Genomic DNA, 24,393 nt, shown 5'->3' with positions numbered 1-24,393 from the left:
CATCTCATCTCATCTCATCTCATCTCATCTCATCTCATCTCATCTCATCTCATCTCATCTCATCTCATCTCATCTCATCTCATCTCATCTCATCTCATCTCATCTCATCTCATCTCATCTCATCTCATCTCATCTCATCTCATCTCATCTCATCTCATCTCATCTCATCTCATCTCATCTCATCTCATCTCATCTCATCTCATCTCATCTCATCTCATCTCATCTCATCTCATCTCATCTCATCTCATCTCATCTCATCTCATCTCATCTCATCTCATCTCATCTCATCTCATCTCATCTCATCTCATCTCATCTCATCTCATCTCATCTCATCTCATCTCATCTCATCTCATCTCATCTCATCTCATCTCATCTCATCTCATCTCATCTCATCTCATCTCATCTCATCTCATCTCATCTCATCTCATCTCATCTCATCTCATCTCATCTCATCTCATCTCATCTCATCTCATCTCATCTCATCTCATCTCATCTCATCTCATCTCATCTCATCTCATCTCATCTCATCTCATCTCATCTCATCTCATCTCATCTCATCTCATCTCATCTCATCTCATCTCATCTCATCTCATCTCATCTCATCTCATCTCATCTCATCTCATCTCATCTCATCTCATCTCATCTCATCTCATCTCATCTCATCTCATCTCATCTCATCTCATCTCATCTCATCTCATCTCATCTCATCTCATCTCATCTCATCTCATCTCATCTCATCTCATCTCATCTCATCTCATCTCATCTCATCTCATCTCATCTCATCTCATCTCATCTCATCTCATCTCATCTCATCTCATCTCATCTCATCTCATCTCATCTCATCTCATCTCATCTCATCTCATCTCATCTCATCTCATCTCATCTCATCTCATCTCATCTCATCTCATCTCATCTCATCTCATCTCATCTCATCTCATCTCATCTCATCTCATCTCATCTCATCTCATCTCATCTCATCTCATCTCATCTCATCTCATCTCATCTCATCTCATCTCATCTCATCTCATCTCATCTCATCTCATCTCATCTCATCTCATCTCATCTCATCTCATCTCATCTCATCTCATCTCATCTCATCTCATCTCATCTCATCTCATCTCATCTCATCTCATCTCATCTCATCTCATCTCATCTCATCTCATCTCATCTCATCTCATCTCATCTCATCTCATCTCATCTCATCTCATCTCATCTCATCTCATCTCATCTCATCTCATCTCATCTCATCTCATCTCATCTCATCTCATCTCATCTCATCTCATCTCATCTCATCTCATCTCATCTCATCTCATCTCATCTCATCTCATCTCATCTCATCTCATCTCATCTCATCTCATCTCATCTCATCTCATCTCATCTCATCTCATCTCATCTCATCTCATCTCATCTCATCTCATCTCATCTCATCTCATCTCATCTCATCTCATCTCATCTCATCTCATCTCATCTCATCTCATCTCATCTCATCTCATCTCATCTCATCTCATCTCATCTCATCTCATCTCATCTCATCTCATCTCATCTCATCTCATCTCATCTCATCTCATCTCATCTCATCTCATCTCATCTCATCTCATCTCATCTCATCTCATCTCATCTCATCTCATCTCATCTCATCTCATCTCATCTCATCTCATCTCATCTCATCTCATCTCATCTCATCTCATCTCATCTCATCTCATCTCTTCTCATCTCATCTCATCTCTTCTCATCTCATCTCATCTCATCTCATCTCATCTCATCTCATCTCATCTCATCTCATCTCATCTCATCTCATCTCATCTCATCTCATCTCATCTCATCTCATCTCTTCTCATCTCATCTCATCTCATCTCATCTCATCTCATCTCATCTCATCTCATCTCTTCTCATCTCATCTCTTCTCATCTCTTCTCTTCTCATCTCATCTCATCTCATCTCATCTCATCTCATCTCATCTCATCTCATCTCTTCTCATCTCTTCTCTTCTCATCTCATCTCTTCTCTTCTCTTCTCTTCTCTTCTCATCTCTTCTCTTCTCTTCTCTTCTCATCTCTTCTCATCTCATCTCATCTCATCTCATCTCATCTCATCTCATCTCTTCTCATCTCTTCTCATCTCTTCTCATCTCATCTCATCTCATCTCATCTCATCTCATCTCATCTCATCTCATCTCATCTCTTCTCATCTCTTCTCATCTCTTCTCTTCTCTTCTCATCTCTTCTCTTCTCTTCTCATCTCATCTCATCTCTTCTCTTCTCTTCTCTTCTCTTCTCTTCTCTTCTCTTCTCATCTCTTCTCTTCTCTTCTCTTCTCATCTCTTCTCATCTCTTCTCATCTCTTCTCATCTCTTCTCTTCTCTTCTCTTCTCATCTCTTCTCATCTCTTCTCATCCCTTCCCTTCCCTTCCCTTCCCAAAATCAGCACACATCATGTACATCTGCTATTACCATCTATCTCCTCTCAAACTCATCACACATCATGCACATCACGACTCATCATCTATATCGCACCTCACATTCTCATCACAGTTCATGCACATCACCAACCATCATCTATCGATCACCTCTCAAACTCATCACACATCATGCACATCACCACTCATCATCTATCACCTCTGAAACTCATCTCACCGCATGCACATCACCACTCATCATCTATCACCTCTCAAACTCATCACTACTCATGCACAACATCAGTTATCAACTCCCTATCACCTATCAAACTCATCACACATCATGCACATCACCAATCATCTATGTCCTCTCAAACCCATCACACCTCATGCACATCACAACTCATCATCTATAACACCTCTCAAACTCATCACACCTCATGCACATCACCTCTCATCATCTATCACCTCACAAACTCATCACACCTCATGCACATCACCACTCATCATCTATCACCTCACAAACTCATCACACCTCATGCACATCACCTCTCATCATCTATCACCTCACAAACTCATCACACCTCATGCACATCACCACTCATCATCTATCACCTCTCAAACTTATCACACCTCATGCACATCACCACTCGTCATCTACCACCTCACAAACTCAACACACCTCTTGCACATCTGCACTCATCTATGACCTCACAAACTCATCTCACCTCATGCACATATCTTCTCATCATCTATCACCTGACAAACTCATCACACCTCATGCACATCACCACTCATCATCTATTACCTCACAAACTCATCACACCTCATGCATGTCACCACTCATCATCTATCACCTCTCAAATTCATCACTACTCATGCACAACATCAGTCATCAACTCCCTGTCCCCTCACAAACTCATCACACCTCATGCACATCACCACGCATTATCTATCACCTCTGAAACTCATCGCACCTCAGGCCAACTCCGATCATCACCTATCTCTACTCAAACCCATCACACCCCATGCACAACAACACTCATCATCTATCACCTCTCAAACTCATCACACCACATGCACATCACCACTCATCATCTATTACCTCACAAACTCATCACACCTCATGCATGTCACCACTCATCATCTATCACCTCACAAACTCATCACACATAAGGCACGTCAACACTCATCAAATCCCTACCACCTCTCAAACTCATCACACATCATGCACATCACCAATCATCATCTATCTCCTCTCCAACCCAACACACCTCATGCAAATCACCCCTCATCATCTATCTATCACCTAACAAACTCACCACACCTCGTGCACATCACCACTCATTATCTATCTCCTCTCAAACTCATCACACCTCATGCATGTCACCACTCATCATCTATCACCTCTCAAACTCATCACACCCCATTCTCTTCATCAGACTACTACTATCACCCATCAAACTCATCACAACTCGTGCAAATCACCACTCATCATCTATCACCCCACAAACTCATCACAATCCATGAACATCATGAGACATCAACTATCACCTCTCAAAATAATCACACCTCACGAACATCACCGCTCATCTTCTATCACCTCTCAAACTCATCACACCTCATGGACATGACCACTCATCCTCTATCACCCCACAAACACATCACACCCCATGAACATCGTAAGACATCAAGTATCACCTCTCAAACTCATCACACCACATCTTCTATCTATCACCTCACAAACTCATCACACCTCATGCACAACAGCAGTCATCAACTCTCTATCATCTATCACCTCACAAACTCATCACACCTCATGCACATATCTACTCATCATCTATCACCTGACAAACTCATCACACCTCATGCACATCACCACTCATCATTTATCACCTCTGAAACTCATCTCACCGCATGCACATCACCACTCATCATCTATCACCTCTCAAACTCATCACTACTCATGCACAACATCAGTCATCAACTCCCTATCACCAATCATACTCATCACACATCATGCACATCACCAATCATCTATCTCTTCTCAAACCCATCACACCTCATGCACATCACGACTCTATCACCTCTCAAACTCATCATATCTCATGCACATGACCACTCATCATCTCTGACACCTCTCAAACTCATCACACCTCATGCACATCACCACTCATCATCAATCTATCTCCTCTCAAACTCATCACAACTTATGCACATCTTAACTCATTATCTAACGCCTCTCAAACACATTAGACCTCATGCACATCACCGACAATCATCTATCATCTCTCAAACGTGTCACACCTCATGGACGTCACCACTCATCCTCTATCTATGAGCTCACAAACACATCACAACTCACGCCCATCATAACTCATCATCTATCACCTCTCAAACTTATCACACCTCATGCACATCACCACTCGTCATCTGTTACCTCACAAACTCATTACACCTCATGCATGTCACCACTCATCATCTATCTATCACCTCTCAAACTCATCACACCTCAGGCCAACACCAACCATCATCTATCTCCACTCAAACCCATCACACCTCATGCACAAAAACACTCATCATCTATCACCTCTGAAACTCATCTCACCTCATGCACATCACCACTCATCATCTATCACCTCTCAAACTCATCACACCTCATGCACAGCATCAGTCATCAACTCCCTATCACCTCACAAACTCATCACACATCATGCACATCACCAATCATTTTCTATCTCCTCTCAAACCCATCACACCTCATGCACATCACCACTCATCATCTATCACCTCACAAACTCACCACACCTCATGCACATCACCACTCAACATCTATCACCTCATAAACTCCTCATATCTCATGCACATCATGACTCCTCATCAATCTCCTCTCAAACTCATCACACCTCATGCACAACAACACTCACCATCCATCTATCACCTCTCAAACTCATCACACCTCATGCACAACACCACTCTTCATCTATCACCTCTCAGACTCATCACATCTCATGCACATCAGCACTCGTCATCTATCACCTCACAAGCTCATCACACCTCATGCACGTCACGACTCATCATCTATCACCTCTCAAACTTATCACACCTCATGCACATCACCACTCGTCATCTGTTACCTCACAAACTCATTACACCTCATGCATGTCACCACTCATCATCTATCACCTAACAAACTCATCACACCTCATGCACATCACCACTCGTCATCTATTACCTCACAAACTCATCACACCTCATGCATGTCACCACTCATCATCTATCACCTAACAAACTCATCACACCTCATGCACATCACCACTCAACATCTACCATCTCTCAGACTCATCACACCTCATGCACGTCACCACGCATCATCTATCTATCACCTTACAAACTCATCACACCTCATGCACATCCCACTCATCATCTATCACCTTTAAAACTCCTCACATCTCATGCACATCACTACTCCTCATCTATCTCCTCTCAAACTCATCACACCTCATGCACATCACCACTCATCAACTATCTATCACCTCTCAAACAAATCACATCTCATGCACATCACCACTCATCAACTATAACACCTCTCAAACTCATCACACCTCATGCACATCACCACTCATCAGCTATCAATCACTTCTCAAACTCATCACACCTCATGCACATCTTCACTCATTATCTATCACCTCTCAAACCCATCACACCTCATGCACATTACGACTCATCATCTATCGCCTCTCAAACTCATCACATCTCATGCGCATCTTCACTCATTATCACCTCTTAAACTCATCACACCTCCTGCACATCGCCACTCAACATCTATCACCCCACAAACTCATCACAATCCATGAACATCATGAGACATCAACTATCACCTCTAAAACTCATCACACCCCATTCACTTCATCAGACTACTACTATCACCCATCAAACTCATCACAACTCATGCACATCACCACTCATCATCTATCACCACACAAACTCATCACAATCCATGAACATAAGACATCAAGTATCACCTCTCAAACTCATCACACCACATGCTCAACACCACTCATCTTCTATCTATCAACTCACAAATTGATCACACATCATGCACATCACCACTCATCATCTATCACCTCTCAGACTCATCACACCTCATGCACATGATCAGTAATCTACTCTCTATCATCTATCACCTCACAAACTCATCACACCTCATGCACACGATCAGTAATCAACTCTCTATCATCTATCACCTCACAAACTCATCACACCTCATGCACATATCTACTCATCATCTATCACCTGACAAACTCATCACACCTCATGCACATCACCACTCATCATCTATCACCTCTGAAACTCATCTCACCGCATGCACATCTCCACTCATCATCTATCACCTCTCAAACTCATCACTACTCATGCACAACATCAGTTATCAACTCCCTATCACCTATCAAACTCATCACACATCATGCACATCACCAATCATCTATGTCCTCTCAAACCCATCACACCTCATGCACATCACAACTCATCATCTATAACACCTCTCAAACTCATCACACCTCATGCACATCACCTCTCATCATCTATCACCTCACAAACTCATCACACCTCATGCACATCACCACTCATCATCTATCACCTCTCAAACTCATCACACCTCATGCACATCACCACTCGTCATCTACCACCTCACAAACTCAACACACCTCTTGCACATCTGCACTCATCTATGACCTCACAAACTCATCACACCTCATGCACATCACCACTCATCAACTATCACCTCTCAAATACATCACACCTCATGCACATCACCACTCACAGAATCACACACTCATCATCTATCTATCTCCTCTCAAACGCATCACACGCCATGCACATCACATCACAACTCATCACCTATCTCCCCTAAAACTCATCACACCTCATGCATATTGCATCGCAGCTCATCACCTATCTCGTTTCAAACTCATCACACCTCATGCACATCACATCACAACTGCTCATCTATATCCTCTCAATCTCATCACATCTAAGGCACAAGACATTACCAACCATCATTTATCTCCTTTCAAACTCGTCACACCTCATGTACATCACATCACTACAGCTCATCTTTGTCTTCTCAAACTCATCACACCGCATGCACAGCACATCACTACAGCTTATCTATCTCCTCTCAAGCTCAGCACGTCTCATGTGCATCACATCACAACTGATCTCATCTCAAACTCATCACGTGAACTTCACAACTTAACTTCTCATCTCACATCTCTCGTACCTCATCTCACAGCATCACATCTCATCTCAAATGTTCTGACATCTCTCAAATCATCTCACATCAGTACAAGTCATCTCTCATACCATTTCCCATCACCACACATCTTCCATCTTCTCCCACATCATCTGACATCTACTCACATCATCACACCTCATGTCAAATCTTAATACTTTATTTCACCTCATCTCACATGATCTCTCATGTCACATCACCTTTCATCTTTACACCGTATCCCAAATCCTCTCACCTCTCTCAGATCAGCTCACATCATCTCTTATCTCTAAGATCATCTCACATCATCACACACCATGTCGCATCTCTCTAATTATCTCACATCATCTCAAGTGATCTCTCATATCTCACATAATCTGTCATCTCTCACATTCTCTCTAATCACCACACCTCATCTCACATCATCTCTAAAATTATCTCACATCACGTTTTCACACCTCATCTCAAATCTTCTCACATCATCTTTCATCTCTAAACACATCTCTCATCCGCACAATTCATCTCACGTCTGCTCACATCATGTCTCAGCTCTCAAATCGTCTCTTATGTCTCACATCATCTCACGTCAGCTCTCGTCTCTCAAATCATCTCCCATCGTCACACCTCATCTCACCTGATCACACATCATCTCTCATTATCAGACTTCACCTCACATCATCACCTATCATATCTCATCATCTCTCATCTCTCACATCGTCTTAGCTCATCTCATCTCATCACACATCTTATGACATCAATTCTCATCTCTCACATCATCACACCTCATCTCACCTCTTCTCTCAAATCATATCACATGATGTCACATCAGCTCACGTGATCTCACATCGTCATCTCATATCAAATCATCTCCCATCATCACACCTCATCTCAGATCATCTATCAAATCATCTCACTTGATCTTACATCTCTAATATCATCTCACCTTTGATGTCTGGCAGGTTGTTCTACCATTGCAAATTATTCCTCAGCGACTGACCATGGTGAGCACACTACTGCTTGAGAATGGTGAAATCTTTGAGCAGGCGAGGGAACTCCAGCCGGTGCGTCTGCTAGAGCAGTCCGGTCTGCTGACTCGGCTCTCAGGCATCTTACTGCTTGACTCACCGCCCTCGCTTTCCCAAACAAATGGAAAAATAGGCCAAGAGCCACTTTTAACAGCTTGTAGGTTCCCGTTACCAAGGTTCTGTTTCATAAAGTGCCCTAATTTCAGCCCCAGACCTAAGGTAAGCCCAGTCGCTACCCCAAGCAAGCTGACCTGCACCTTGTGGGTAGGGTTGCTCTCCAGCCTCATGTTTGGCTTCCCTCCCCTTACTCCTCCAACCTTGTACTCGAGCTGGGAGCGAGTGTTCTCTCTAATGGTACCTCCAACTGTACTGAAGGATGATCAACAAGGTCACCTTTACTTTTTCTTATGTGGCTATCCCCTTTAATGGAGTGTACTGCTGTAACGCAGAATGGGTCTCCTTTGGCTTAAGCTAGAGATTGTTTTTTATTTTTCTTACAGATGAGAGATTAATATTGTTGTATGACCGCTGGCACTAACCTCTTTTTCCATAGCAACACTGAAGGAAACATAAACTGTGAGTCATACTTTCTCTCTAGAGGACTTTTCTGTAATTATGATCACTCCACAGTTACCAAAATATATATAGCTAGAGTGTAACTCCTTTGATTTCCCTTCATTTGAACAACAGGCACGAAGAGTCTTACCTTATTTTCTCTCCTGCAGGCTGATCCGAGCGCCACATAAAGCACTTTTTGATATTCAGTGCAGCTGGGTGGCTTCTACAGCCTCCACAGTGACGTTTCCCTTACTAAAAGAGAAAAGCTTTCCTTACTTTCACTAACCTTAATGAGCACCAAGCTTCTGAAGAGCTCCTGTCCTCTCACCATGGCTAACAAGCTCGGCTCTGACAGCTGGAGCTGGGCCCTTCATGCCTGATAGCTGCAGGTCACGCAAGCGTCACTGCTCTGTCTGTCTGCAGCTCTCCATTACATCTTCCACTGAGCACCACTGCAACATACAGCCCAAAGTAAGCCTAATTCAGAAATTACCTCCAACCCTTCCTTTTCTTAGATAAAAACCTCAGTGTTGGAGCAGCTTAACCCGACAGATCCTTGGGATAGCTTGTGAGATAAGGATATTACATCACCACCACAGGTTGTGAGATGCCTTTATTTAACTCCTGTTTTATTTCTGCAGGTGTCTCCCTTGCAACCTCTGCGGATGTCCTGCTCCGATGCCTCAGCTGACAGCAGGCTTCTTAGGGCTGTGCACGAGAGGGTTACGAATGTCTCCCAGGATCGGGACCCACTGCCTCTTTCGTCAGCTCATTGGTTGCGTAGAGATGCAGGTGCTAAACACTAAAAAGGTTCAAGAAACGTGGTAAGAACACAGAGAATGGCAGACTACGTACACATGCCTCATTTAGACCAAATAGAGGGAACAGCCTGCCTACATAAATGCAACGCTCCGTGCAAGCAAATATGTATCACTTCTCGGCTCCCTGGCTCCTGATGTCCTGTGCTATTCATATAAAGTGAGCTTAAGCATCTACACAATGCGGTGCCAATTATGACTGTATATATCCCTACATTACTTGTTCTTTCTGACATGCCCGTAGGCAAATGAGCCCCATCAGAACTACAGGAGCTGCATTAACCAGCTGCCCGTACCCCGAGTCATTACAGCACAACAAAGCTCGAAGAAAGATGTTGAAAAGTGAACGGTGAAAACGTCTAGCTAGCAGCCAACAAATGATGAACACGCACAAGGTGCCCATATTTGCAAAGTCAATTGTCATTTCCACAATATCACAGGTAAAACTACGTGCAATATGCAACTTCTAAATAACCCTCATTTTACTGCCATGTTTAACATTCCTCAATTGATGACTGGCCGAGACTAAAAGTCAGCGAGCAGGTTATGACAGAACACAATAAGAGGTGACATGCTGTGTAAGACCTGTGAAAACAAGTCCTACGTCAATTTGAAAAGATTTTCTGATTGCGTGTCCAGATGTAAGCTCTCTGAAATAATGATTGTATCCTCTGCAAGCTGCCATGCACCTCTATAATCAAAAACTAAGCCTTCAAGACACGAGGCACGCGTTTCCACATTAGGGTCAGCAGCCATCTCAAACCAGATCGTGTTACACTGTACCTCTAAAACAGTTTGGATGACGTGTATGTAATACATCTATATGACATCTAGTTCCAAATAAAGCAACATTTTTACAGATTTTCAATGTATATGAAATTATTTCATTGAAAACAAAACTGGTTTATGAAACCCTATGAAGCCAGCAGATTTTCTTAAGTAGCTCCTATTACATCTTAACAAGTTACCTGACATTCAGTTGGAAACAGAGGGAGGAATTAAAAATAGTAGAAGCACGTGGCAGGAGGAAATGAGTAGGAAAATAGGCTTGAGAAACAGAAGAGGGAATTGTGCGTGGGGGAAAGAGCATACAAGGGAAGCCATCTGCAGGAAGGGTGGGAGCTGGGAGGAAAGGCCCTTCAAGAGTCAGCGCTATTTCTCCACGTTGCGAACGGGTTTGGAACACAAACCAACCATTCCTCCCTCCCCATCCCCAGTCCTTATCCCCTCACATTGCCAGAAGTTCTGCTATATTAAGACATGAGCAATCCCGTTGGCCGAGTCTCTCCTTCGGCATTTCGCCTCCCTCGGGACTTGCCCCATTCTCACGCAGCTGATGAAAAGCAGCTCGTGCTGCCTGGCTTTCCTTTTCTTAACCCTGCCTTTTTCTGTTCTTTCTCTTGGCAAGGGCCTGTGATTCCCCACCTTTTCATCCTGTCCTGAGACCAGAAGCAGCTTTCTCCTGCTCCTATCTTTATCCTAGGTAGTTTTCTGGCATTTTCTCCTAATTTCTGGAAAATTTGCTACGTAACTCCCATAAACTAATAGGGTAAAATTCCCAGCGATAGCTCACAGGATGCACGTTAATGAATAAAATTCCCCATACCCGTTAATTGGATCATTTTCTACACACAAGAGAAAAAAGTAGGGACAAAAAGATGAAGAGCTTTGTAGTCAACGGAAAGTAGTAGAGTTTGTAGTAAGTGGTTGGACTAGATGATCTTATTGGTCTTATCCAGCCTCAATGACTCTGTTAAAACCTATGTATTTGGACTCTTAGACGTTAAAAATCCTTACCTGCTAGTCTTCTGCTTTCTATTTTCAGTGCATGAGAAAGTGGTCCTCGACAGGGGGACTCGAGCTGAGAGATGACATCAACAGTGGAAACTCAGGATTTAGACAGCTTCTTTGTCACTCAACCCTGCAGTGAGAAATAGATCTTATACATGCACGTGTCTACTCATAGGAGATAGCTATCTCTGCATAACCATTTACTCATGCTCATAATCTATTACAGTGACTAGCACAGCAATACAGAATCTAAAAACAAACAAACAACAAAAAAATACATGTATCTATAGATATATCTATCTATCTGTATATATATATATACACTCATACTTGGTATCCGAGTCCTTCTAAGTTTGAAGACACTCGCACCCGTATCACTAATTCTATCATCCAATAAAGACAAAGCTGCTCAAAAGTTTAATTTGTTTTACAATGCTTACACTATCACACTATTCAGCATCCGTCTTGAAAAACTTACAAGATTCACACAGTCTCCATTCGTGAGATGGCAGCCAAAATCTGTGCCAACGAGCAATACAGGTCCAGAAGCATTTAGGGCAACATCGGAGATGGGAGATTTTCAGGTGCTGTTTCTCAATACAGTAGAAGAATTAATCAAACAGAAGCTCTGATAGCAGTTGTTCTGCAAAACAGAAGAAGTTTCACAGTTAAAGGATTTCACAAAAACCCTCTGCAAGCCTTTCATGCTCTGCTTTGCACAACTTTTCTCAGACAAAGGCCATGTTCGCACTGAGACAGACCCAAACTCACTCCGCCTATCATTTAAACCACCTGGAAGACATGGCAAATTGTTGGCGAACCTGAAAGGCAAAAGGTCAGTGCGCTGGGACGAACAGTCACACACCAATATGGTTACATATAGCTGCATCAATTTATTGCCCAAAAAACCATACTTTTATAGCAGACAGACGAGGGCATCCAAAAATCACACACGCTAATTGGAGGAAAGCTACTGCAATAACAACCCTAAAACTCCCCTTCAAAGCCGCAAGCCATTCATTCTTTTCCTAGAGGTGTCCTTGGTTCTCATGCTGTTTATCCTGCTCGGCAGCTGCTGCTCTGTGAAGTCCTTATCTTGATCCATGGCTGCTGCTCTGTAAAATTCTTCTTGTATTACAACAATTCCACCTTTTTTATTAATTAGCAAAAACTGCCTATAGAATAACAACACTACTATTATATACTACTAATACTATATAATATATACTATTATAACTCAATCAAGGCCTCAATTGACAATACTCTAAAAGCGAAAAAAGAGACAAGTCAAACACAGCATAACATTACTGTTAAACCTAGTAAAAAGAACAAACACGTTTGTTCTGCAATTTAAGTTTCTGCAACCTGGAAATAAATCCATGAGGGTCCCATTGTGTTAATCCGTAAGTAGTTAGGAAAAGTCTTCAACTTTCATATACTCTGAAATATTGATTCTTAATGACCACTAAATTCTGAGGTTCAAATGCTTTTAGGATGCTCATAACCATGCCTTTGGGCTATTAATTGATTAATGATCATGCAACTTTATGAAGTTGCATGTCAACTAGAACCAATTTTAGGGGACAAACATGCTAGAGTATCACTAAGGGCATTATTACTTATTGACCCTTGAGAATCAGGAAATCATGTTGGGGGTGGATGCGACAGGCAGTGCCAGCAGGGTGTCCCCTGCTCCAAAGTGCACCTTTCCTCTCTCACCCACCACAGATTCTCTCCTGCATTCAGGGCCCGAAGGGTTTCTTCCAGTTGTACACCATATCCGCATGGCCAGTGCGTGATACAGAGCCCAAGTGGAACACCTGCTTGGAAAACAGAATAAACTATCAAATTTAGCTCTATTAGCGTGCGCTTTTGTCTCAAATGATGCATGGTCATGTTTTAAAACTTCTGATTAGTGGAGTAAAAGAGAGGTATTCGTTCTGTGATACAGGGTCATCCCTTTGCCTGGGATTCCTTTCCAGGTTTTGTCTTTGCCAATTAAGAGAAGCTAATTAATAGGCTAATAACATCATAACAAGCAGTACTAAAACATTAATAGAGCAATTCCTGTAGATTGTAGCATTGATTACATCAAGTCCTGTTTAATACACATTTGAACTATTAATAAAATAGAAGAAACACACAACATCCTAGATAATTCCTAAAACTCTAATTCTTGAGACTGCATAGGTAACACAGAAAATCATACCACTACTAATATTATCTATATAAGCCATTCATTCTTTTCCTAGAGGTGTCCTTGGTTCTCATGCTGTTTATCCTGCTCCACAGCTGCTGCTCTGTGAAGTCCTTCTCTTGATCCATGGCTTCTGCTCTGTAAAATTCTTCTTGTATTACAACAGCAAATATCAGACACTAACCAGCTAATACTCTACGTCCATTAGCAGGTAGAGCAGGAGGCCACGCTAACTGCACCCACATGACAACTGAGCGGCAAAACACAGATAGGCTGAGATCATCTGTTACGCAACTGAGCCAGTGTTTTCTCTGCACAAGCAAGGCAATTTCAGGAGAGCTTTATTCACTGTTCATCTGTTAATACCAAAACCATGACAAATAATCCAAGAAAATCAGATCTGTAGGCTATCATTATAAAAATCTGGCAAATTTTTTCTACATGCATTAAATACTAAAGCTATAGTGAAAAACCAAAAAAAAACACTACTTGGAACTTACCTGATTTGCTTCTCACAACAGAGTGTGATTTAGTTACTCTGATGCATCCCTATGGGAGCAATATGAAAAAACATTTTGGCTCTAACAATCTTAATCACCGCATTGCAGCACAGAGCTTGCTGCCCGCTCTCATTTTCTTTGTACAACTTACTATTTTGACCCTATTATAGTATTTAAGATCAACAATTACTAAATGAGCTCTGCCACCTTTCCGTGAGCAGTATTTGCACTCAACTATGCAGCTGGTCGCACCCTGCAAAAAAGCATTAGCTGAAAAAATTATTTGACAGGAAAGGCAGTTTCCTCTTTTCCACCTAATGCATTCCAGCAGGTCACAGCGACTTCGCTTCCTTCCAGCGCTTACCAAAGCACACGGTGAACCTGGCAAGAACCTGCAGACATCAAACTTGCACATTCTTCAGCACCGAGGGCTGTTATTGTTCTCATTTCAATAGCTCAGTTGCGCCCTTCGTGAGAAGTGGTCCTTCCTTTCCTGACTGCTAGGAAGTTCTTTTGCACGATAATCCCCTTTATGCAATGTGATATTTACAGATCTTTGTGTGCTATGTGAATGCTACCTGGTAAAGAGAAGGCTGCCACACTTCATGTGTGCTATAGCTTTTTAACAGATTTAACGCGGTATTCATCTCCTGTTGTTGCTTCACTATATTGCTTTGCTGCTGTGCTTACCACTGCCTTCCAAGCTTCTTGCTGGTTTTCTGTCCACAATGGATTACAGTGACAACATTGTTTTTGATTCGCAGGTTGTTTTTCACCAGGATTCCACTAGCCTATGAGAACCTTTACAGACACCTAACCACGATTCCGGGTTGTTTTTTTTGTTGGTTGGGTTCCTGTCACCGTTTTGTGGGGGGAAAAAGGGAGGTGCTACAGGCATCCATCAGCTGTAGCATCTTAGAATCATGTCTTTCCTCATTCATTTATTTACCTTTCTCTCAGCCAGCCACACAGCCCAAGTCCTTGTGTCTATGCTTGCATGGAGATCTCACCACATTCGTGCATAACATACCCACAAGTGCCATTTTGAAAAAGAAAACCATCAGCGTTTAAATTTAGTGATAGGTAAGCATGCGGAACTCTATACCATGCTTGCATACAAGGACGTAGTTCTGGGATGAACGCACTGAAAACAGTGAAGTCTCAGCAACAGAGCAGATGAGGGTGACGCGGGTTCCCTTGCACAGACAGGCTTCGCACAAACTGTCTTAACAGGAATACACAAGCCCTGCTGGAGTTTCTCATAAAGGCCGAAAGCCTCTTCGCTTCCTCCAGGTCTATAAGCCTGATTTAAGAGTACTACAGAGGCAGCCGACGTATTCAAACAAACTACTGCACGCTTAGCCTTTGATTACAGTCAAGTTCACCGTCTTTGCTCTGGCTTCCTCACATTGTTTCAGTATGCAACGTAGACTGTAAAAAAAATCCTTCTTCAGATACAGATAGAACATCTGCAAGACACTTACTCAGATTCAAGATAAAGCACCTAGCTACTGTTCTGAGGAGTAGGACATGCGATATACTAATTCTCACTCAAACAGTTCTTCCCGTTGGTCTCTGTGGAGGACTATCTCAAATATCGCTTCCAGAACTGATAAGGGACATATGCAACAAACACGGAGCCTGTATCATACAAAAGCTGGATGTCAGCCAGGTAAGCGGAGCACAACCTAAAACTTAAGCACTACTATTCAAGCTTTCCTTGCAGCGGTGCTTTCTTCTTCAGCCTGCATTTTGAGCCTGCACTCATTCTTCTCTTCCGATCATCAGTTAAAATACTTCTCAAAAACGTGAGAATAGGTAAAAGCAATGTAAAACTTGGTAATAGCTTGACAATTCTAATTGTAAAAAAACTCTCACCTAACATTCTCATCTCATCAGCTTTACCAAAGCCAAACTGTTCCTTAAAATTAATAGGGTATCCTGTAGATTACACTGCTTTCTGAGCATGCATTAGACTAGTACGAAAACCCAGTAAAATAGAAAGAAATTCTACAGTAGATCTACAATAACTTTTATAGAGCTGCTCCTCATGAAAGAGTAAAGAAAACAAGATGGAAAAAAAATGATCATGGGCATTCACTACCTTCCTCACAACGTACCACATGAATGCATACACACCTGCTCGATCTCCTGGTAGGTGATGAACTCCTGACACCCTGCAGATGACTTACATCTTTTCAATCAGTTTCCATGTGTTTCTTTTTTACCACAGTATTCCCCCCGTTTAGAAGATGAATGCTAGTGTTCGCCACTCAGATGTACCACCTGGAGGCAGTAATGCTGTCAGACCTCAGCTCGGCAGCTTCTCTTCCCAGCACTCAGCCTTCTGCTGCTTGGAGCCTGAAGTAAAGTAATGAAAGAAGTTATATTAATCACGCAGGCTATAAATACCAATAGCTCTGCCACTCATTTAGAAGCTAAAGTATTCTGTTCCATGCACGATGTGACTGTGAACCGTAACCGTGGCTCTCAGATACTTCACAATAAAACTTAACGTGTAGGAATGAGCAGGTTTTTCCCCAAAATATTGCTTCCAGGCACTTGTCTCACAGCGACAATTAGGCATCCCAACAGCGACAAGGGCCATATTGCCCCCAGAATCGTTCATGACTTCCCAAATCTGACAACAGGTGAAGAAGAAGACTACTCTCTAGGGATATCTTTCCAAAAAAGAAAACGCCAAAATCAAGTTAAGACACGGGCAGCCTGCTGGCATTCTGTTTGCCTTAGATGCAGCAGCATGGGCTGCATGTGAGGTGCTGCCGTCTATGTAGAGCAGAGATGGGTCACTGCTGAAGTGGGTGCCTGGATCCACGTGGCACAATGCAGCTTCCAGCTCTAAGGTTTCCTCTCCAGCCTCGAGGGAGCCTGGGCTCAGCCCTCTTGCTACAGACACACATGCAAAAAAATTGATTATCACAAAGAGGCTCAGTATAACCAGGTCATTACAAAGCTCCAAGTTACCAAAGAACAGAAAGTCCCTTTATACTGAGGCTCAAGTATTATGTTATTGTTTACCATTACTACTTTTCTAGCTTCGTGTGTCAAACAGACCACAGCGAGCAGATAAGAAATGCTAGCAAAATCAAAGCAGAGATTAGTGAGGCAAGAATCGCGAGACTCATCAACTGCATCGGGGAGACAGAGCAAGGAGCTGAGACAAGTGTCCTTTCCAACTTCAAATGTCATAAAATCCATCTTAGAAATAAGTGGGACATCGCAAGGCTGTGAGAACAAAGATTCTCTCTCCTACATGGACTACGTGGCATTGCTCGTGGCCAGGGCTACTGCAAGAAGCGAGCGTAGAGGTAAAAAATAATTACCTTCCCTCCTTCAGCTAAGAGTGATTTCCGTGTCATGGTATAAGCTGTCAGAGCACTATTAAAAACTAAAACTATTAATATGGTAGCGCTGTGTCGTTCAGTGATGCGCCTGATCTGAACATCTTTCTCTGAAGCACAAGCGATGCCTTCCACTGCACAAGCACAACCACAGCAGTTTGCCTACCCAGAAATGAGAACGTATCACGCGGTGTCAATGTGGGGAATGCCACAAACGATTCGGAGGCAGGATCTGCAGTATTTCCCAGTGCTGTGGAGATAGAAAGCAGTCCTCATCAGTGGCGTTACTATAAACCAGTAACTATGAAACCACACAAAATCGATGCACTCACTTTAAGGCAGAAACAAAGAGGGTCCCGATGTCATTAACTTGCACAGCCCACAGACACAACTAGCTGCCTCCAACAGGACTAATGGAGCACTTATAAATGAAGTGCATTTTGTTTCTTAGATCCTCTTCCCTGAAGACTTTATTTCCCTTTAATAAACTATTGCTTATTAAAGCAATTGATTCATGTTTCCGAGAGAGGAAAATTAACTTTGTGCACACCAGGTAGCAAGGTGGGAGCTCCGACCAGCATCTAATCGGCAATCCCTCTCAGCCAGAGCTGCTAGTCAGACTCCAGCAGAGGTTTATCGCATCTGTAACATGAGAACACAGCCCACAGCCAACGCCATCCTGTGACACCAGCTGAGATTGGAGAAGCTCCCGGTGGGCGGTGGCATTCTGTAGCTGCTCCTTAGCAAGCTGCCTACTGAGCTATTTTATCTTTGGGAGCTTTGTTTTAGCTTACACGCACAGCAAAGTGCCAAAAGCAGGCTGCCGGGGGAGCAGAGGGACGGCGAATGATGAGATGTGGCACTCTGGGTGGGGGTGGTGCTCCCCGAGGCAGGCTGCCCAAGTTCCCACAAGGATGTTACTCATCTACTCCACCAGCATGCAGGAGGCTTCCATTGATCACACCGTGCTAAGCAGCTGTCTGGAAGCGCTCGGCATGTCTATCGTTTTCACAACCCAAAGAAATTGAGAAAATCAACTGCCATGTTAATTCTCCTACAAAACAGAGCCCCAGTGAATACACACCCCCTATCTCACCGTCATTAACTCCCACTGCTCTTAGGCCGTGATGCTGTACAAGGTTCTTTTCTTTAAGAGTAGAAGGCTGGAGCAGTTAAACCTCTTCCGTATGCCATATTGGTTTCCAAGTTGTGCAAACACGTGCATTAAGGACACAAATATTGACGCAGCACTATCCAGACCTGGAGGGCTGTAGCCTCCGAGGCTTTGCTCTTCCTCCTGGCTTTTGTCATTACTGGTGGTGACATCATGCAGAAACTTCTGGGAGCACTGCTGCACGGATGATTTGATGCTGCGTACCATGGGTCGCTCTGGCATACACGGCACTACAAGATTGTGCAACTTCCAATTTTAGTGTCAAAAAAGGAATTCCATTGACCAATAACTTCACACCAAGTACAATCCCGCAGCCTAAAACTCTCCACTTCCAAAACTCATCTATCTTAATGCCATGCAAACAGCTACTCCAAGTGAAAAGATCGAGCGAACACAACCGCTTCTAAAAGACAAGCAGAAGCTAAGAGTATGCAAATAAAATTCACTCATCGTTTGTGCTTCCCTGCAACAACATGTTACGATGCACCCAGGGTCCATCGTGTTCCTTCCAGCACAGCTCCCTACTCTTGCACTTTCAAGGCTGCCATTCCGCCCCCCCCCCCCATACACACGATAAATTGAATAAAAAGGCCTTGAACAAAATAGCCAGCCACACCGACAACTTGCAGGACTCTTGTCACAGCCCCAACCATATGCCCCACATCCTGCTCCTGCTGTGTGGTTGTACAGCAGTTAGCACTACAGTGATGAAACGACTGCAATGCACGTAGGGTGCAGGAACCAAGAGAAACATCCAAAGAGTTCTTAAGAGCCACCAGAAAATCTTACAGCACTTAAAGCATCACATCCAATTATTTTTACCTGGGATTCTGATGATTAACAAGATGCCAACACTAGATGCATAGAAGTCACCCTGAAACAGCAGGAGAGGAGATCGGGATCGCGTCCTCAGTACCAATGAAACAACATAAAACAATTAGTATTGTTACTGGTTCCACCGCCACATACCCATTCAACTGAAAACCTGCTATCTGACAGCACAGAGGTGGCTCAAATGCCACAGCAGACGAGCATTACTTTCCAGCTTGGAGCATATCACACCCTGTAAGATAAAACTGTCAGAAACCAGAATTCCTTCTATTCCAAACATACGCAGTTGTTTAGAGTTCATAGCTCTGCCTCGTCCCTGCCAAGAACAAGTCAGAGGTTTCTGAATATCAGCTGAGAGGCGTATGTGATGCTAAACGCTGAGCATGCCTTGCTGTGTGCTAACACAGGGCACACGTCTACACTGCAAAGCAGGGCAAAAGCCGGAAGTGGTGCCTGCTCCAGCTGCAGTAAGCAGCTACCTTCCAACGGAAAATATTTCACCAGAAGGAATGCTACTTAATCCTAATGTTTGTTGTTAGTGGAGACAAATGTTCCTGGCACATCTCTTGCTGCAGCAGTAGAATAATCACGCACCCTCAGCAGTTCGCGGGGCTGTTCTAGCCTATGCCCCAGATGCACCCTAAAGCTGTCTGAGCAGAAGGCACCGAGCTGTTGGAGCCTGCTGAACTGCAGAGTAACACAAACAGTATGTGAGAGGAGAAGAGCAGCCAGCCAACCGGGATGTGTCACCACGCTGTGATTCACCGCTCACTTATGCGACAAAGTGCAGAGTCCAAGGACGAACTGAAACCACGCTTGGCATTTTCCTCTCTAGGTGGGGCTCGCTCCGCAGGATTTCCCCTTCCACTATGGCTGCAGACAGTCAAGGTCAGCCATGTAGCAGCCCAGAGCACAGTGAAAACCAGCATCAGCCCTGCTATGACACCCCAGGCTGCCAGATTTGGGATCTGGGGCATCAAAGCCGTGTGCAGTGTGGCACAGCCTCCCAGCACCTCAACACTCTGCCACAAAGTTTTGCCAGCAATGGGCAGTTTTCGGCTCAGAAACCACTTCTTTGCCCCTGTCTGCAACTGAGGCCCTCCCTGGGAGCAGACAGCCCCCCGGGGCATGGAAGATTTCTTGAACAGCGGGTAGATAACCCGGTCCCTCTGAACTTCTGCAAGCATTTCCAAGCACCTTGCAGCGAAGCCCCAAATTAAAAGCTGAGCAAGGGGAGACCATGTTTGTGTGTTGTTGCCTTGATCGCCTGTTGAGTCAGATGGGATGCAAAAAGGAAGACTGAAATTCCCTCTAACCGTTCCCTTCACCTTGGCCTGCCCATCAGATACAAGGTGCTTGTCCCTACCTTAATTGGGTTGACGGTAGGATCAGACAAACATCTTTGATTATCCATGGCTGCGTTGTATACCTCTTCTCATTGAAAAGAAGTCAAAGAAGCAATTCCTTACAGCCTTGAAGACATAATCATAAAAAAGGGAAGCACAACCTAGAGTACAAAACTCGAGACTCTGTCCTCAGAGAGCAGTATCAGTGGATCGCTGTCAACCAAAAGGCTATTTGCCACTATGATCTGTCATAGACGACTCAAACACAGTCATAAATAATTTGGAGGATGGAAAAGAACATGCTTAGTAATTCTGCAAATGACAAAAGAAATAAGGAAGTTTGAAGACAGAGCTACAATTAACATGATTTTGACAAACTGGCAGAACGGACAGACTTAAAAACGGAACCCAGTTTGTACTCCAGTCAAGGAAAACACAACGTCCTATAATTAGACACAATCTATCCCCATATGAAACAGGGAACTATTAAATCATACAACACGGTACGCATAGGAAAACTCCGTGAATTGACAGTAACAACCAACCCACAAGTCCTTAAACCTCCTCCGAAACACAACATTTACAAAGCTGTGGGTCACCTGAACAGAGACGAGAGCACCAAAGTACATAAATCTGTCTTAACTCCTTCAAACTTCCATCACCAAAAAAGAGAACATCAAAGGAAAGTTTGATGCCTGTCACACATGAGAAAGACAAATCAAAACTAGCGAAGGATAATCTAGATATTATATCTCTGAAAGAAAAGGAAATAATATTGAGATTGTATGTCAGCAAAGAGAAAGACAGCAATAGGATTTCAAGAGTAGCCACCACGAGGCACTAGCAAGATCGCTTTGAGCAGGAGAAAAGCCTCCATCACCAGACGCTACTAAAAGGACGGACCAATTACTGCCAGGAATTGCATACCTGTGGCTGGACAAGGTAGTGGGACTTCCTCTGCTGACAAACCTTTGTACCACCAAGTCTTCAGTTAAGTTCAATGGCAGTGGTGGGAACCAGCACGGTCCCAAGCTAGCCTGTCCCAGGGCTGTCATCAACATTCCCTATACTCGGCATACAAGAGCAAATAAGTGCTGAGAGGTTGACCAGTTGTCAAAGCAGCACTGCTTAAAAATACCTGCCATCCTCCCAGGGCTATAAGCAAGCTCTGCATCAGAAACTCAAAAACAGAATTAAGTCTTTGATAGGACACAAGAAATACGAAAAAATGCGCTCTGACTTGAAAGTCTTATGTGAATCCAGTCAAAACTTCCTGAAATGGATGTCTCAGACCAGCCCATTAAGTCCCTATGCGGCAGCTTAAATCAGCAGCCTCTTTTCCAACGCACACTGAGCACTCCGCAGCTCCTGTTGAGCTGAAGAGAAGCTGGCGATTGCTTGGCACATCTGAGAACTTAGGCCGCTTCGCCTTTGAAACGTGAACCTGAAAGCAATTTTCTGTGCAGTTTTTCACAGTCGTAATCCTGATGTCTTGTGCCTACTTTCCTGAACTTTTGCTTTTCTAGGCCATTATTGTCTTTGTAATGTAAAAATAAAGATTTCTCATTAAAGCAATTCCGAAGCTCTACCTTCGGAAATCTTCAATGGGCGCAGAACTTCAGGCTGAAAACTACATAACAGCAAAAATTTTACCATATCAAACACATTTCTCACTCCCACGTCCCCTCATGCATTCAGAATTACATTTCGACTCGCATTATAATCGCATTTGGGCCCCAGTCCTGCTCTTTCTTGCATTAGCCTTTAGTTTACGGTATTTATCTTAAATGATGGCTGTTATTTATTTTAAAAAGAGTTGCAGCCCACGTCCATCAAGCTCTATTTTCCTTCACTCTCCTTTTTTTTTTTTTTTTTCTATTTACAGGCATTATAGCCAGTTAAACCACAGTTAAAGAGAATGACAAACCTATAGAGAACAACAGGCCTTACTTGACCCCAACTGCTGATATCTCAGGTATATAAAGTACTAGTGAATTACTGATCCACTTACAGTATTTAAAGACCCGTTTCTTCAGAAAGTTTAATAGATTCACACCATCCTCTCATTTCCTCACCTATATATCAAAATGTGTCAACGATATCCTTGAACCCAAGCATGGAACGTGAACCACTGAAAACAAGTACCTGCTGAGACCAATTCTACTGAATACAAACATCAGCAGCTTCCACTGCTTCATGACTGTTTTCTTTAACAGTATTAGAATGTGAGATTCCCTCATACTCACATTAAAAATTTGACCAAAAAACTAAACCTTCTGATACACAGCACCTAAAGGCTTGAAAGCCATTACCCACTTGTCCCATGGACCACGTCCAGTTTCTCAGCTGAAAACCAACCTAGCAGCCCCAGCTGCCTAATCAGAGTGACCACAGGCACCATCCCCACAATGGCACAAGGTGGCATGTTTCCACGCTCAAGCCAGCCTGCATGCTACTGACACAACCCACCTCTGCCACATCCAAGAAGACAACGACATCCAGAGCCAGCGACCGACATCCGAGTCTTGTTTCCTCTTGACGTATTTCATCAGCTTCTCAAAACAAATCAGCAGCTGAAAACAGATAAACAGTTGAACCGCCATCGGTAGCGAGCACCTGAACGGACAGAGGTCTAAAGAGCTGAACATGGAACCATTCTGTGGGAGGTTAACAGTATTAGTGCTATTTTGGGGTAGTCGCATGTATCTTAAGTGAACGAATGCTTCAGCTCTCGGCATGGAAGCTCCCTCAACTGTGAATTATTTTGCCAGCAGGGCTTAAGGAAAGAAGAACTGGCAGTGTAGCGCTTTTCATAAAAATCGGGGCATACTTAACACAAAGAAAATGGATCCTACACTCATTTTCTCTCTCAGCTACTCCAGTTAGCAAAGTTCAAAACCACAGCGGCAGTCAGAAGCAATAGTTAAAACGATGAGGAGCGACGCTTGCGCTTACCCTTAGAAGCAATCCTAAATACCGAATGCAATCGCCACAGAGCTGTTTCAAGCTGAGAGCGAAATCTGAGCCGACTCCAGCCCTGGAAGGCACTGATGCACAGAGACAGACTTCTTGAACATCCTCCGTCAACCACAGGAGGGCAAAGTGAGCCTGGCCGTGCTAC

General features: G+C 43.4%; 2 long non-coding RNA genes across 2 annotated transcripts; both read right to left on the bottom strand.

Moving 5' to 3' along the window:
* Positions 1-9,870: 9,870 nt before the first annotated feature.
* Positions 9,871-17,142, bottom strand: LOC140255034 (uncharacterized). Its single transcript, XR_011904366.1, has 4 exons — positions 16,699-17,142; positions 12,341-12,505; positions 11,869-11,992; positions 9,871-10,055 (listed from the first exon to the last, which is right to left on the bottom strand). It is a non-coding gene; the product is annotated as an uncharacterized lncRNA (long non-coding RNA).
* A 910-nt stretch (positions 17,143-18,052) lies between these two features.
* LOC140255035 (uncharacterized) lies at positions 18,053-21,331 on the bottom strand. Its single transcript, XR_011904367.1, has 4 exons — positions 21,293-21,331; positions 19,918-19,969; positions 19,018-19,325; positions 18,053-18,171 (listed from the first exon to the last, which is right to left on the bottom strand). It is a non-coding gene; the product is annotated as an uncharacterized lncRNA (long non-coding RNA).
* Between the last annotated feature and the right edge of the window lie 3,062 nt (positions 21,332-24,393).

This window comes from Excalfactoria chinensis, chromosome 7 (genome assembly GCF_039878825.1).
Source record: "Excalfactoria chinensis isolate bCotChi1 chromosome 7, bCotChi1.hap2, whole genome shotgun sequence".
In the NCBI taxonomy this organism is placed as follows: Eukaryota; Metazoa; Chordata; class Aves; order Galliformes; family Phasianidae; genus Excalfactoria; species Excalfactoria chinensis.
This window is presented reverse-complemented; position numbering and strand designations above follow the sequence as displayed.